The sequence below is a fragment of the Capra hircus genome, chromosome 4 (assembly GCF_001704415.2).
Source record: "Capra hircus breed San Clemente chromosome 4, ASM170441v1, whole genome shotgun sequence".
In the NCBI taxonomy this organism is placed as follows: Eukaryota; Metazoa; Chordata; class Mammalia; order Artiodactyla; family Bovidae; genus Capra; species Capra hircus.
This window is the reverse complement of record NC_030811.1, coordinates 82,492,271-82,502,549: the sequence shown is the minus strand read 5'-3', so window position 1 is coordinate 82,502,549 and position 10,279 is coordinate 82,492,271. Positions and strand designations below refer to the sequence as shown.

The 10,279-nt window shown below is 37.9% G+C and overlaps 1 pseudogene across 1 annotated transcript; it reads left to right on the top strand.

Moving 5' to 3' along the window:
- LOC102182755 lies at window positions 3,856–4,760 on the top strand (annotated as a pseudogene). Its single transcript, XR_001295579.2, has one exon. The product of XR_001295579.2 is annotated as a vesicle transport protein GOT1B pseudogene (transcript).

Below are 10,279 nucleotides of genomic sequence, written 5' to 3'. Positions count from 1 at the left end.
TTGCTGCTTCCAGTAAGTTTTTGGTATATTGTAGTTCCACTTTCACTTATCTAAAAATATTTTTTTATTTCTTTTTGACCCACTGGTTGTTCGGTACCATTGTATTTAGTCTCCACATATTTGTGAATTTTCCAGTTCTCTTCTTATAGTTGATGTCTAGTTTCACATCATTACTGTTGGGAAAGATGCCTGATACGATTTCAACCTTCTTAAATTCATTAAAAAGTGTTTTGTGGCCTGATACATAATCTATACTAGAGACTCTTCCATGTGTAAATTAGAAGTATGAGTATTCTATTGCTTTTGGATGGAATAGTGTGTAAATGTATGTTAAGTCCACCTGGTCTAACATGTTATTTAAGTCTAATGTTTCCTTGTTGATTTTCTGTTTGGATATTATATATCTATCTGTAAGTGAAAGTGCGGCATTAAAGTCCCCTACTATTAATGTATAACTGTCCTTTTCCCCTTTGGTTCATTAATATTATATATTTAGTTGCTCCTTTTAGGGTACATTAATATTTACAAATGTTACATCCTCTTGTTGGATTGACCCCTTTGTCACTTTAAATATATAATGGCCTTCATTGTCTCTTTTTTTTTTAACGATTTGCTCAAATTTTTTATTTATACATATGTATTTTAATTATAATCATACAATATATTAAATTTTGTATTTTGTTCTTTTTTAATATAAATTTATTTATTTTAATTGGAGGTTAATTACTTTACAGTACTGTACTGGTTTTGCCATACATCAGCATGAATCCGCCACGGGTATACACATGTTCCCCATCCTGAACCCCCCTCCCTCCTCCCTCCCTGTACCATCCCTCTGGGTCGTCTCAGTGCACCAGCCCCAAGCATCCAGTATCATGCATCGAACGTGGACTGGCGATTCGTTTCATATATGATATTATACATGTTTCAGTGCCATTCTCCCAAATCATCCCACCCTCTCCCTCTCCCACAGAGTCCAAAAGACTGTTCTATACATCTGCGTCTCTTTTGCTGTCTCACATACAGGGTTATCATTACCATCTTTCTAAATTCCATATATATGTGTTAGTATACTGTATTGGTGTTTTTCTTTCTGGCTTACTTCACTCTGTATAATCGGGCCAGTTTCATCCACCTCATTAGAACTGATTCAAATGTATTCTTTTAATGGCTGAGTAATACTCCATTGTGTATATGTACCACAGCTTTCTTATCCATTCATCTGCTGATGGACATCTAGGTTGCTTCCATGTCCTGGCTATTATAAACAGTGCTGCGAAGAACATTGGGGTACACGTGTCTCTTTCAATTCTGGTTTCCTCAGTGTGTATGCCCAGCAGTGGGATTGCTGGGTCATAAGGCAGTTCTATTTCCAGTTTTTTAAGGGATCTCCACACTGTTCTCCATAGTGGCTGTACTAGTTTGCATTCCCACCAACAGTGTAAGAGGGTTCCCTTTTCTCCACACCCTCTCCAGCATTTATTGCTTGTGGACTTTTGGATCGCAGCCATTCTGACTGGCGTGAAATGGTACCTCATTGTGGTTTTGTCTCTTATTAGGCTTTGTCTTAAAGTCTATCTTGTCTTTTAGAAGTATACTATCTCAGCTCTTGTTTGGTTTCCATTTGGGTGGAGTATCTTTTATCATCCCTTCACTTTCAGTCTGTGTGTGTCCTTAAAAGTGAAGTGAGTCTCTCATAAGCAGCGTATAATTGGATCTTGTCCATTTATCTTTTATAACTCCTAATAAGATCCACTTACCATGGAATAACATGTTTAGTAATATAAATGCCATTTATCATTAGCATTACTATGAAAAATAAAAAATATCAAAATAATTCCTATATTCATGTGGCTATTGTTATTCATGGAAGTGAATTTTTAAATAGAAAAATTTGATCAGAGAAGTTATTAACTCTAGAAGCAAACAAGTGAAGAAACCACTTCTCTTACTGCTTCCACTCTTCTCTCCTTTGCTCACTCTGCTCAAGCCACACTGGCTTTCTTGCAAGTTTTCTAACATGCTGAGAATTATCCTTAAACATTTTTCTGGCTGTTTCTTCTGACAAAAAAACTCTCTTATGAGATATGACTTTGTCACCAAACACAAGTTCATGTGTCCAACTCACAGTGAAACCAAACAAACTGAAAGGTTGGAGTTGGGAGCAGAGAGAAACTCATTGCAGAACCATACAAGGAGATGGGTGGCTCCTGCCCCCAAAACCCCAAACTCCTTGAAGAGTTTCAGTAAAGCATCTTAAGAAGCCAGGTGAAGGAACGATGTCATAGGACACGTGATCAGCTCGTGCACAAGTCTCTGACTGATGGATGGTGAGGTAACAAGGCAGTGTCTCAGGGGTTAACACTATGAATTCTTGGGTACCAGAAGGCCTAGGGGCTATGTGCTGATGGTCGTCACATAGTTCACATCTTCCATCTGGTGGGGGGTGGGGGGGCAGGGTTTCACACCTATAAAATAACTCAGGGGATGTGCAGCAGGTACTTTTATCTAGGTGCTTCAGAGAGGAGCTAAAGCAGAAGATACAGTTTGGCAAATTCTATCTTATAGATGGCTGAGCATTTTAATACAGTAACATCTTACCTCCTATTCTCTCCCACCACCTCATTCCGCTTACCTTTCTCTATTGTCTTCATTTTACATACTGACAAAGACTCCCTCCTTGATGAAACTTGAAACAGGCTCTTCCAGAGAATTCCCTGGCAGTCCACTGGTTGAGACTTCACACTTCCACTGCAAGGAGCACAGGTTCAGTCCCTAGTCAGGTATCTATGATCCTATAAGCCATGTGGTGCAGCCAAACACTAAAAGAAAAAAAAAAAAAAAGCAGACTCTTGTGAACCCTTTTTTGACTAGGCCCTATTTCCTTAAGTGCCCATTTTATCAAGAATCCTGCTAAGACAGTTTAGCAAGAATACTCCACCATCAATAACTGATCATCCTCAATATCTGGTCAAATTCCTCATCTTCTACCATCCCCCAGATTATATCTGATATCCATGGCCTGCCCTCAACAAGAATCCTGTCAAGTTGGTTTAGCCAGAAATCCCGCTTTATCCCTGATATTTCCTCTTTGTAATTTGCCATCCACTGGCCCTTCTGCCCCACTACTTGGCTATAAATTCCCACTTTCCTTGCAGTACTCAGAATTGTAGCCAGCTTTGTAGTGAGGGATTTTCTTTTCTTCAATTACAATAGTTTCTGAATAAAATCTCTTTTTACTGCTTTAACTACTGTCAAGCTCTTTTTTTCTCTGACAATAGTTTGTATCACATTCTATCAAGCTACATGCTTTATTATATATATATATATATATTTTTTTTTTTTTTTTGTCTAGCTATACCTATTACAAATGTAATCTCCATGAGGCAGGGATCTCTTCCCCCTGCCACTGATATATCACATTCACCTATAAAAGTGACTGGCATGTAATAGGCACGTAATCATATCTTTTGAATTTATTTGATTTGTTGACTGAAATGAATCAACTGTTTATTATATGCCTATGATGATACTCTGGTGGCTCAGAGGGAAAGAATCCACCTGCAATGCAGAAGATGCGGGTTCAATTCCTGGGCTGGCATTGAGTTAAAGCAGTTGATTGCTTCACATTTGTGACTTATGCTACGTGTGTCTGTTCTTGGCATTTACTGTGCCTTAAATCAATGGTTAATGTAAATCTCAAGTTACTTTTATGTTTTGCTTTGTCCCCATAATCAAGATATATAGAGATGTGGCGGCTCTTGCCTGGGCTGCTTCCCGGCTTCATTCTCTCCACTTCGCTCCACACCCAGGGCGCTCCGAGATGCTATCGCCGCCTCCCTCACCTCTGCAGCCATGATCTCGTTAACGGACACATAAAAAATTGGAATGGGATTAACAGGATTTGGAGTGTTCTTCCTGTTCTTTGGAATGATCCTCGTTTTTGACAAAGCACTACTGGCTATTGGAAATGTTTTATTTGTGGCTGGCTTGGCTTTTGTAATTGGTTTAGAAAGAACATTCAGATTCTTCTTCCAAAAACATAAAATAAAAGCTACAGGATTTTTCCTGGGTGGTGTGTTTGTGGTCCTGATTGGTTGGCCTTTGATAGGCATGATCTTTGAAATTTATGGATTCTTTCTCTTGTTCAGGGGCTTCTTTCCTGTGGTTGTTGGCTTTATTAGAACAGTGCCAGTCCTTGGATCCCTCTTGAACTTACCTGGAATTAGATCGTTTGTAGATAAAGTCGGAGAAAGCAACAATATGGTATAACAACCATTGAATTGAAGACTCATTTAAAATATTGTATTATTTATAAAATCCTTTGAAGAATATTCAGCACAAAATTAAATTACCTGAAATAGCTTGTAATGTTCTTTACAGAAGTTTAAAAGGTATAGCCTACAAAGTACCAACAACAGTTAACAAAGAAGCGATGAAAACAGGCTTCTAACCAAGTCATCTAAGAGGTCAGCAAGCAAACCGAAGGAGGTGAAATCTATGTTACATGCATATTGAAACTTTTAAAGGCCATTTTTATTATTTTTCTACAATGTGTGAAACACAGCCATCCATAGAGAACTGTAATCCCTATTTCTTTCCTTCTTATCTTCAAGATGCAAGCATATCCATAGGCATTTGCTTTTTAGAAGTGTCCACTGCAATGGCAAAAATATTTCCAGTTGCACTGTGTCTCTGAAAATGATGCATGAGTTAGATTGGATTATGTCATTTTAATCTATTAAAACCAGGAAAACCCAGTGTTGATGTATGAATCCCTTTTTTTTTTTTAGTAAGAATATGGTTAAAATAAAACTTTCATGGTTCTTCTGAATCTTAATATTTTAAAACCAGATGAAAATCCAACATAGATATTCTTTGTTGGAATGTTGCAAAGGTCATTCTTTACTATCTTACAGTTTCTAAGTTACAGCTCACTCAGCACTTTTTCCTTCAGCAACACACTCTGGAAATCCTGATATTCCTTGGGACTCTCATCTGAGCATCTGTATCTTTCATGACACATGAGCATTTAACAGAAAGCCATCTCAGCCATGAAAGAGTCTGTTACAAAGCTTGTTTCACTGAATGGTGTGTTCTTTAAGATACTAAGTGATACAACCCAAGTGAGATTTTTCCGTGTCATGATCCAGTTTTTCCTTTTATTTTATTTTTTTTAATTTTAGCAGTGGTTTATTATTTTGCTTTTCATACATTGAAATAACTACTGGTAATTTTTACTTTAAGATGTAACATGTTATAAGGTTAAATTTACAGCTGTTTTTTAAAGGGCTGTTCACAGAAGCCAATTTTTCCCTTATTTTTAGCTTTTTCCTAACATAAAAATCAGTATGCATACTGTGTGTTTCATACTCGCTCTCTTCATCTTGAATTCGTGGAGAGAATCTCTGAGTTCACATGCTAAAGTTATTTTACCATAATTAAGCTGGCTATAGCTCTGAAAAGCATGACACTACAAAAATGATGTGTTGTTTTCTCCACTGTTGCTGCTCGACAGGCAGTAAGTAGGAAGCTGTGGTTGTTTCCTCAGGAGTAGTTTTCCAAGGAGGCACCCTTTTGTAGATGTAGGAAGGCATTTCAAGAGGCATAGTATTATTTGTTTTACTATTAATGATTGTACTATTTGCTTATTTTTTTTAACAGTTGCAGAGCTTTTTAATACATAAAATCATTGAAATTTGTGATTTTTTATTTACAAACATGTCTACAAGATATATTATTGCCTGTGTTATTAGTAGTTAAATCTCTTGATGCACAGGGAAGTCCCATCCTTGCTCATCTAAAGAAAGAACGACTTGGTAGATAGTCTTTACGGTTCAGCCTTGTGGATTACTGTCTTTTCGGTACTGGCATTTGACTTATGACATAATCTGTGAACATAGATGATACTGACAAAATGGGACTCCTACCTCAATAGTTCATGGAATGATAAGAAACCTTTTGTAGTCTAATGTTCTTCAAAATGTACTATCCTCACTTGGAGAGTGTCAAAGATCTACATACTTGGGGGACTGACTTATATAAGTTGCCCTGTGGGACTCTGTTATACATATTTTTGACTGACCCATATTATTTACAGTGGCTAGATAAGTCTACCTTTTTTAGAGCAAGAACAGTATCTGTTAATGTAAGGAGCATCTGTATTATTTAACTCCTTTGTAGACATGAATTTCTATCAAAATGTTCTTTGCACTGTAGCAGAGATCTCTTTTTCAACAATCTTGTTCAGAAAACATTATTAGACAGAAGTGTATAAAGGATGTGATAATCTCCTAATAAGAATGAGAGGCTTGGAGCAGTTTTGTTTTTTCAAATGTGAGTTTGGAACTGCTTGGCAGAATTGTATGTTTCTTAGAACCATTGATGAGGCTCTATTTTTAAACATAACTTGTTTTCTGACAGAAAACACTGTACATCATATGGTTTCTTCCTTTCCAAAATTAGTCTTCTGTGACAAAAAAAAAAAAGCATCAGTTATTGCTATAAAGGTGGAAGAAAAGGTCTAATACTACTTAGCCTTAAGTGTTTCTCGCTATGTTCAAATCTATTTTCTGTAACAGAAACCTATTTGGAATGTTTTTCTTTTCCCCTTATACATTGTAATTCCTGGAATACTGCTGCTTTTAAAAGTCTCACAGATTATATGATCTAACAATTGAATATTGTAAATACACTTGTCTTACTTCTCAATAAAAGGGTACTTTTCTATTAAAAAAAAAAGATATATAGATTACACTTCATATGCTTGCAATTACTTTCCTGATTAGACTAGGAAGGGAAGAAACTGCCTTTCTGTGTTTGGTCAGCAAGTGGAAAAGAAAAATTCCAAAGGAGAGGCAGATAAGGATTTGGTAAAACGGAAAGCTGTAGAACAGAAAGAGGAGCCCCTGCCTTGAACGAAGGCAACACTGGTTTGCTATTAAGAGGACATAACTTTGATACATTATCACAAGACAATGCATATTGAAAGATTTTTAGTCTCGTTTAGATTTTTTTTTAATGAGATTTTAATTGGTAGGAAATGTCCCACATTGTCAAATAGGCTGTTATTTCAATATGAGAAAATTTTAAGTATAACCATAGGATAGAAGATGGTGAGGCTATTAAATGGTAATTCTTTAAAATGCTGCCCCTTGGAAGGATTTTTAATAGTATTCCTCAAAAGAAACAGGACATGCGTGCTCTGCCCAGGGAGAAGTGTACTCACAACTCAGATCTTAAGACCAAGATCCTGCCCCAAAAAAGAACAGATTAAGAACTTTTCCTTTGTGTTCCTAACTGCTACATTTTCATAGGACCCTATGATAAAAGTAGGAAATGAAAGAAGTGGAAAGAGACGTAAATACAAGTTAAATGCTGGGTAACTAGGGTTAGGTCAATCCTCTTTAGCAAGAGAACAGATTCAATCTATGTTAAAAGTGAAATTAAGTCCTATTAAGTGCATCATTACCTACAACTAGCAGTAAGGTTCATGATAGAATGATTTGAAAATCTGAAACCTATAAAATTCCTTGTCCCTCTGCTGAATAGTACTGAGGACAAGTAAATGCAGTTTAAATATTGAATCCTGGAAATATTTGCTCCTAAAAGATAACAAAGAATAAATTAAAATGGCATAGTTAACAAAACAAAAGGCTTTGTTCAAGGCTCATTTTAAGAGCTGTGTCTTTTTGTATGTATCAATCCAAAATCACTATGCCATAAACTCAGCCAAGTCCCAACAAGTTTTTCACCTTGCAAGATCAGTTCAGTTCAGTTCAGTTGCTCAGTCATGTCCGACTCCTTGCGACCTCATGAATCGCAAGACGCCAGGCCTCCCTGTCCATCACCATCTCCTGGAGTTCACTCACACTCACGTCCATCGAGTCCGTGATGCCATCCAGCCATCTCATCCTCTGTCATCCCCTTCTCCTCCTGCCCCCAATCCCTCCCAGCATCAGAGTCTTTTCCAATGAGTCAACTCTTTGCATGAGGTGGCCAAAGTACTAGAGCTTCAGCTTTAGCATCATTCCTTCCAAAGAAATCCCAGGGTTGATCCCCTTCAGAATGGACTGGTTGGATCTCCTTGCAGTCCAAGGGACTCTCAAGAGTCTTCTCCAACACCACAGTTCAAAAGCATCAGTTCTTTGGCACTCATCCTTCTTCACAGTCCAACTCTCACATCCATACATGACCACAGGAAAAACCAAAACCTTGACCAGACAGACCTTAGTCAGCAAAGTAATGTCTCTGCTTTTGAATATACTATCTAAGTTGGTCATAACTTTTCTTCTAAGGAGTAAGCATCTTTTAATTTCATGGCTGCAGTCACCATCTGCAGTGGTTTTGGAGCCCAAAAATATAAAGTCTGGCACTGTTTCTACTGTTTCCCCATCTATTTCCCATGAAGTAATGGGACTGGATGCCATGATCTTCATTTTCTGAATGTTGAGCTTTAAGCCAACTTTTTCACTCTCCTCCTTCACTGTCATCAAGAGGCTCTTTAGTTCCGCTTCACTCTCTGCCATAAGGCTGGTGTCATCTGCATATCTGAGGTGACTGATATTTCTCCCGGCAATCTTGATTCCAGCTTGTGTTTCTTCCAGTCCAGCATTTCTCATGATGTACTCTGCATATAAGTTAAATAAGCAGGAACAATATAGAGCCTTGATGTACTCCTTTTCCTATTTGGAACCAGTCTGTTGTTCCATATCCAGTTCTAACTGTTGCTTCCTGACCTTCATACAGATTTCTCAAGATGCAGGTTAGGTGGTCTGGTATTCCCATCTCTTTCAGAATTTCCCACAGTTTGTTGTGATCCACGCAGTCAAAGGCTTTGACGTAGTCAATAAAGCAGAAATAGATGTTTTTCTGGAACTCTCTTGCTTTTTCCATGATCCAGCAGATGTTGGCAATTTGATCTCTGGTTCCTCTGCCTTTTCTAAAACCAGCTTGAACATCAGGGAGTTCACGGTTCACAAATTGCTGAAGCCTGGCTTGGAGAATTTTGAGCATTACTTTACTAGCGTGTGAGATGAGTGCAATTGTGCAGTAGTTTGAGCATTCTTTGGCATTGCCTTTCTTTGTGATTGGAATGAAAACTGACCTTTTCCTGTGGCCACTGCTGAGTTTTCCAAATGTGCTGACATATTGAGTGCAGCACTTTCACAGCATCATCTTTCAGGATTTGAAACAGCTCAACTGGAATTCCATCAGCTCCACTAGCTTTGTTCATAGTCATGCTTTCTAAGGCCCACTTGACTTCACATTCCAGGATGTCTGGCTCTAGATTAGTGATCACATCATCATGATTATCTGGATCATGAAGATCTTTTTTGTAGAGTTCTTCCGTGTATTCTTGCCACCTCTTCTTAATATCTTCTGCTTCTGTTAGGTCCAGACCATTTCTCTCCTTTATCGAGCCCATCTTTGCATGAAATGTTCCCTTGGTATCTCTAATTTTCTTGAAGAGATCTCTAATCTTTCCCATTCTGTTCTTTTCCTCTATTTCTTTGCATTGATCACTGAGGAGGGCTTTCTTATCTCTTCTTGCTATTCTTTGGAACTCTGCATTCAGATGCTTATATCTTTCCTTTTCTCCTTTGCTTTTCACTTCTCTTCTTTTCACAGCTATTTGTAAGGCCTCCCCAGACAGCCATGTTGCTTTTTGGCATTTCTTTTCCATGGGGATGGTCTTGATCCCTGTCTCCTGTACAGTGTCACGAACCTCATTCCACAGTTCATCAGGCACTCTGTCTATCAGATCTAGTCCCTTAAATCTATTTCTCACTTCCACTGTATAATCTTAAGGGATTTGATTTAGGTCATACCTGAATGGTCTAGTGGTTTTCCCTACTTTCTTCTATTTAATTCTGAATTTGGTAATAAGGAGTTCATGATCTGAGCCACAGTCAGCTCCTGGTCTTGTTTTTGCTGACTGCATAGAGCTTCTCCATCTTTGGCTACAAAGAATATAATCAATCTAATTTCGGTGTTGACCCTCTGGGGATGTCCATGTGTAGAGTCTTCTCTTGTGTTGTTGGAAGAGGGTGTTTGCTATGACCAGTGAGTTTTCTTGGCAAAACTCTATTAGTCTTCGCCCTGCTTCATTCCACATTTCAAGGCCAAATTTGCCTGTTACTCCAGGTGTTTCTTGACTTCCTACTTTTGCATTCCAGTCCCCTATAATGAAAAGGACATCTTTTTGGGTGTTAGTTCTAAAAGGTCTTGTAGGTCTTCATAAAACCATTCAACTTCAGCTTCTTCAGTGTTACTGGTT